Source organism: Hesperophylax consimilis, chromosome 24, assembly GCF_061612785.1.
Source record: "Hesperophylax consimilis isolate HC1 chromosome 24, BYU_Hcon_1.0, whole genome shotgun sequence".
NCBI lineage: Eukaryota > Metazoa > Arthropoda > Insecta > Trichoptera > Limnephilidae > Hesperophylax > Hesperophylax consimilis.
The window spans coordinates 9,011,528-9,019,170 of NC_142859.1; positions in this window are offsets into that span (position 1 = coordinate 9,011,528).

Here is a 7,643-nt window from a genome sequence, read left to right on the forward strand (position 1 = left end):
TTTGCTTATTGACGAAGTCACCGAGGTGGAAATGGGCCTCATCAATCAAGATGATTTGCATTTGATTCACCGCAAGTTCATTGCAAGTGAATTTTAATAATTTCAATGCGTTTTTGAAGCGTGTATTGTTCCATTTTTACTAATGGCGTAGTTTTTACTTGTCAAATGTTAAAAAATAACAGCTTCAAAAGTAACATCTACCGAAATAGCGGGCTATTCAAAATAACACCACTTATTGGAAAACCTGTATTATGTTTTTAACAACATTTAATCACTATGCATGTTAAAACTTTTCTATTTTGCAAATGACCACGCAGTTTCGTAAAAAAGGTCCCTTGTATTACTATCCGCTGAAATTATATCCACATAAAGATGGAATCATGTCGCACTTAAAACATAACAGTCCTCGGCCAAATAAAAAATCTTTTTCTAATGGGAATGGAAGGGCTGTAAAGAATGCGTATTCAAAAAGCCTCCCCTTGTTATAATAAAACGTCCAATGTGATAAACCTTCCGTAGTCAAAAATCCACTAGTACAAAACGAAAAACATTAATAGCAACAACAAAAAATCATAATAATATAGCAACTCCATTAATATATAATGTTAGGTTATGGTATTTTTTATTGCTAATCACACAGGATGTTAGACAATTTTATTATGAAAACAGTTAAATGAGATGAAAGAAGGGTTCATATTATTGTAATTGAAGAAAGGCAATTATACTCCCAAATAACCCATAAAGCTCAAATGTTGTTTCGGAACTTTTAAGATTTTATTTTTTAAATTAATGTTAAATCGGGGATGGCCTATGAAGACATATCTAACTATCTAACCAACCATGAAGCCGTTTCCCCGCAGGGGTAGGCACTAAGGGTGGACCGCAAAACAACTCGGTCTTGGCACACACTTCTTGCCTCATTCACATTCATATATCGTCTCATACTTACTCTTCTATTATTCTGACTCTTGACATGGCCCGACTAAAGTATCTGAATCACTTGGTCGTGCCATGTCTTCCTCGGGCGTCCCCGCTTTCTGCTACCATTCACATTTGCATAATATATTCTTCATTGCAGTCCTTTCTTCGCCCATTCGCTCTACATGCCCAAACCATCTAAGCGTCCCTTTCTTGGTCTTTCTCATTACGCTTACACCAGCCTCATCTCATTTCTACAGCAATCAGTCTACTTTCATCCTTTATCTGCAAGTTCCATGCCTCACTGCCATACATCTGGGTAGGTACCAGAACTCCTTTGTGGACTGCTAACTTCGCTTATTTGGACAATTTTTCGTTAGCGCCAACTGCATTCAGTCCTTCATTAATGGAGTTACCTTACTTACTTCTTTCAATATCTCTGTCAGCCTTCCAATCTCTCGTAAACATATTTCCTAAATACACAAACTCATCCACCTGCTCCAAGTATTCTCCATCAATCTATTTTTTTTAAATAATAAATACCTCCACTTTCTTTTGGATTATGTGAATACTGCGCCTAACTGTTCCTGGTAACTAGAGCCAGTGAGAATATAGCATCCTTAAGGATATGTTATGAAGCTGGAGAAGAGAAAGAAATGCAGAAGAGAAAGATGGGAAAGTATCTGCCTATTCAGATCTGGTCACTAAACACAAATTTTACTATTGACGGTCACTCACCAGGGTGGTAATGAAAGTATCTACCATACTGGAATATTCCGCAACTATACTAATTATTGATTTTAAATGAATAAATTGTGAAATAACCCAATATTAATCTTTTGAAATCCAGGATTTGAACCCAAGATCAAGGAACGTTACCATTTAACCACCGATACCATGTGTAATTCAGTAGTTAGATATTTATTTATATTATTTATGAGATGAAGCATGCATGTGTAGAAACCAAGGAATGTACGTCAAGATAGCGTAGTCCATCCTCTCTGGTTATTCGTGCGGATTAATTGCGTGGTGTCTTATTCCACGAAAGTCTACAGTTTAACTTACACATCGATAAAACTACTGGCGATGCAATAAGAGTGCTCGGTTTTATTGAAAATGGGGGCAAAGCTTAAAAATGTGTTAACTTTAAAACATCTATATTGCTCATTAGTAAGAAGTTAATTAGAATATAATTCAACAGCATTGTCACCGTTATACAAAGTCCATTCTCAAGCCTTATTTTGTACCTTGAAAAGGTACAACATAAATTTCTTCGGTACATCAATTTTAAAATGAATATTTCCATCGTATTTATAAATTATAATAACTTACGTACCGAAACCAGACTTCTCAAACTATCGGATAGAAGAGTTCTAACTGATATATTATTTGTATTCAAAATTTTCAAATCTCTCATTGACAGCCCTGAATTACTGGATTAATTTATATGAATGTACCTGCCAGACAAACTCGAAGCAAAGACACTTTTAAATGTAACAATAACCTCAATACTAACTACTCTATGGATTCACCAATTCCAAGAATTCATCACCTTGCAAACAAATACTGTAAACTTATTGATATATTAGGTGTTAATAACTTAGTGAGTTTTAAAAGGCAACTAATTTCAGACCTATTTGCTAGTTATTAACTTGTATTATTTATTAGCTTTAAAAAATGGTCTTGTCTTCATACTTTAATTTACTTTACCATATTTTTTTCTAATTACCTTATGTGTAAATTATTTTTAGCTATTTTATCCATGTACATGTTACACTTAAATAGGCGTTTATAAATAATAAATAATAAATAATAAATAATAAATAATAAATAATAAATAATAAATAATAAATAATAAATAATAAATAATAAATAATAAATAATAAATAATAAATAATAAATAATAAATAATAAATAATAAATAATAAATAATAAATAATAAATAATAAATAATAAATAATAAATAATAAATAATAAATAATAAATAATAAATAATAAATAATAAATAATAAATAATAAATAATAAATAATAAATAATAAATAATAAATAATAAATAATAAATAATAAATAATAAATAATAAATAATAAATAATAAATAATAAATAATAAATAATAAATAATAAATAATAAATAATAAATAATAAATAATAAATAATAAATGATAAATGATAAATGATAAATAATATTGATAAATGATAAATCTACTAACTCAAAGATACAAATCAAATTGATGATTTGTGTAGAAAATGTTTGGCTTTTCCGGAAACTATAGAACATATTATATCGGGATGTTCTATATTAGCACCGTCCGAGTATACATTTAGGCACAATCAAGTTTTAAAAATAATTCACCAAAATTTGGTAATTAAACATAACTTGATTGACTGCCGTAATGTAGTACCATATTATGAATACGAACCAAATTCATTTTTAGAAAACGAATTTTATAAAATATATTATGATAAAACTATACTAACAGACCGAGCGATTAGTCATAATAGACCCGATATAGTTTTACATGACAAAATTAAAAAATAACTTATATGATTGATGTTGCTATTCCAAATTCCTGTAATATTCAAAAATCTGTTAGTGAAAAAATAAGAAAATACACAGATTTAGGAAATGAAATAAAAAGAATTTGGCATTCTCAGACTATAAAAATATTACCATTCGTTATTTCGGCTACTGGCATTATACCTAGCTCTCTAATTAAAAATTTAGGCGTATTAGATCTATCAAAAAATTTATATATAAAGATGCAAAAGTCGGTCATTTTGAATACATGTAGGATAACAAAAGATTTTTTAAATATTTATGTTGAGGGATCAGTAGGATTTATAGGCCCTGTTAGAAGTTCTACCGAGCCGAACCCTCTGATATGAAAATATCTGGAGACGGTGAATTTTTTTTTCCCATTTGATATCTGGTGATTTGACGTGTTGTTGTTCTTGTATTGTTTTGTATTTATTTTACTTATATAATGCACTTACATAGTGTTGATTGACTAGCTGATCATTTGTGGAAAAGTGAGTGGAAGGGTTAAGTTTTTCCTTTGGGGAAGACTTAACCCGGACAACTAAATCGGAAGTTTAAAAAAAAAAAAAAAAAAAAAAACGATCCCATTTTCGATTATGATTTTATTGTATAGTGTGGCAAATGAAGTTGTTTAAATATTTATGCCTGAACATCCACAAAATAAAATAAAAGACACTTTTTGGCCATGTTTTTTTCTTGCGTAAATCAAAACAGGCAGATGGTGTTAGGCGGGAATTTAGACCTTATCGCCATCTACGTAAGGATCGTTATGGATAGCGGCTCAATTTAAAATATTACACGACGTAGTGCATCGCCTTAAACGAATTCTCGTTGTTGCAAAAGTGTAAAAAAATAAATTAGGTGAGATAACCATTATGCCAACAAAATAAAACTTTGCGATCAACATTTTCCTTGACAAAACGGACCATTCATCATAAAACCTTCCCATTTCCATTTTATTTATTTACCCGCGCCCGCCCTACGCTCAAGACGTCCTGACAACCTTCAATAATTAGTCAGGGCGGAAAAAAGACGGACAAAACACAGGCTGAATATTTTATTCCGAGTCCCGGAGATAACTCATCCCTCTCGGCTCTGCGGTCCATAAATCCAACGCTAGAGAGGCTGTAAAACGGAATTACCACACGTCCCGGCCCCAGGCTCCAGTGGCCTTGGGCGGGGGCGGTGGGGTGGCCGGGGCGGTGGCGGGAGGCGAAAGACGTTCAACCCTTGCAGAAAGAACAAGTGGACACTTTGCTATTTCATGGACATTCCAGAGTGAGTGGCTAATAGATCGATGGGATGGACAAGTAAGTCCCTTGCGTTCTGTCTTTTGTTTGAGAAAGGTGTTGTGTTGAATAAAGGAATAATAATTTTGATATTTGATTCTCTGTCCACTCTGCATCTCTCGAAATACCATAATTTATATTATTTATGTGAATACCGCAAAATAATTCCAATTGCTCCCAACCGTTTAAAGCCAGTGAAACAATGGAATCTATTGGCGTATGTTTGTGAAGCTGAAGAATAATGGAGAGGTGGAAAGAGAGGAAAAAAGAAAATACTTGGCTATCCAGATTTGTAACCAATACACCTAAAGCCATTGCATGCAATAAGCATGGTACTGAAATGAGTCCGCTTATATTAGCTTTGATGATTTTGAAAGTGTAAAAAGGGATTAATAACTAATTAATTACTTTATAAGCATGAAGACGATCATACAAGTGCAATTTATTTTTTACTATGATCAACTCTTAGGAAATAATAATTTATAAACTTACCTACTAGGTACTTTTTATGAATATTTATGGCTAAATTCTACGCAGTAATGCAAGATCATATATTTTTGGTTAGAAATTTTTGGTTACATTCTTCAATTAAATACTGCAAATAGAACACATCTTTCCCTTTGAAACAAACGAGAATTTTTAGCGAGTGTTTTCATAAGGCCTCATTTTGCCCAAACTGAAGAGATATATTTAAAAGTATTGGAATTATTTCAAAAGTTCCCGCGTCTTGGTAACTACTATATTCACTGAGCTTACATATTTACACGGCAAATTGTTTCAAAAAGTTTCATTATATATTATGTCTCCCATCTCTATACAGTGCTCCAATAAAAAAAAAGATTTTTCAGTTTCGAAATATTTTTGAACTGCCGTCTTTTCGTAGCAATAAAAATTCCTGTGAATGTTTAATATACAAAAATTATGTTTTGTACTGTATGTCGATGTAGTTTTTATTAAATTCTCAGCTTATTTAAAGTTATTTCAAAGTTCTAAAATTAATAATAAGATGTTGGAGTGAAGTTTAATTTGTACCTATCAAAAAATGTTCTTACTCGGTGCCGTACCTAAACTATCGTTAGTTGAAACGTGTAATATAGTAACTGATGTGATTTTTAATTCTAATTCAGCCAAGAGTGATTCATAACAAAGAAAAAGATGTTCATTTTTTTCTTTCTAGAATAATTTTTAGTCTGATAAATTACGATTGAAAAATTATTTGTCAAGTGAAAAACGAACAAGCGTATTTTGCGGTTTTTTAGGTACATTATATTTTATTTTTAAATTAAAATAGTAATGCGTCATGTTATTATAATTTTAAACCTTGTTTATAAAATACTATTAAACTTTGTATACGTGTTTACAAAATTTCTGCATTAAGTACCATTTTATAACTATCTTTATCAACAATTTCACGGGTTTGTGAATTTAATGATTTTCGATTATTTTGTTTATAATACCCACTAACTTAAACTAAATTACGATACACGGTTAAATTAATTGGCTTTAAACGACAGTTAACAGTTTATCTGTTTTCGTTTCAATATTCTGCTGAAAATAATGAAATATACTTGTATTTATAATCTTATTTTTTATTAGAGTAAATGTACACCATACCAGTATAAAAAGTTACGTATTGCTGCATTTAGAATTGAAAAAAATTACCTACATTTTCAATAAAATAATTAAAACCGTTTCGTTTTTCATAGGTTGATGCAAATTGTCTAATGGATTGACTCAAATTGTAATTCAATAACATGAATAGTAAATAGTGGAAAATAAATTACATTAATTCTAGTCCAAAGTCAAAAAGTTTCACAGGCCTGCCAGTAAATTAAATACCGTTGATATTTTCATTTATTCCTTAATAAAATTTAATTCAGAAGTTTCAAATATTTTATTTCGCAAATATTATTATGTGTAATCCGTGACTTACTTTTAACATTTATTTTTACCATACACTAAATTTTTTATTTACCCTAGGCAGATATCAAAACTTCTCTCTTTTTTATATACGAATACCGCTCAAGAGTCCCAACTGCTCCCAATCATCTAGAGCCAGTGAGACTATGGCAACCCCAATGGGGGTACCTATGGTGTGAGGCAGAAGATAGCAGGAAGGGGAGCGAAATGGGAAAGAGAAAGGTTGGGAAGTACCTGGCTATTCTGATCTGGTCGCTAAACATGTCTAAAGTTGTTAAAAGCAATATTTAAATTCTGAATTTTGACTTTCTTAACATTTTGAAAGAAAATTGTACAAAAAAGTTTTAAGGTCACTTAAAGAACAATTATTACACGTACCTACTGTGTCGAAGATTTCACTCGATAGCACCATTCCTCTTGTCATACTATGCTATGCTAGAACACGTGTTCTATCGTGTGGTATCCTGAATAAATCGTGACGACTACGATTGAAGGTTTCAATCACGTATAAGCTATTGCATTTCAAGAGGCTATCAATAATGTTATGAATTATACTAAAACTAAGTATTGCAAGATTTGTGTAAAGTCTGGTTTTTCACTTATTTTATGTAAAAGCCCCAATCAACTTAATTAAGTTATTAAAAACTTTTTTTATTTATTATTTTTAAAAGTGTTACAAAATTTTCCTTTTTTCTTCACATACTTTTTATTATCAACAATAATCGATCTTTCACATGAATAAAATGTAAACGAGCTTATTTTCATGTTCCGTAAATTGAATTTATTAATTAAAAAATATATTCCGATTCTTAGAAGTGTTTAAGCTAGTTGTGGAAATTAATTTAAAATTGACCTTTTCTAGTGAATTTTGTCAATCAAATAATTGCTTCTAAATCTAATAAGCGTTTCTACTAATAAATTTCTCCGATGGACCGATTATGTCAAACAGATTATTCCAATGAAATTGAAATAAGTTC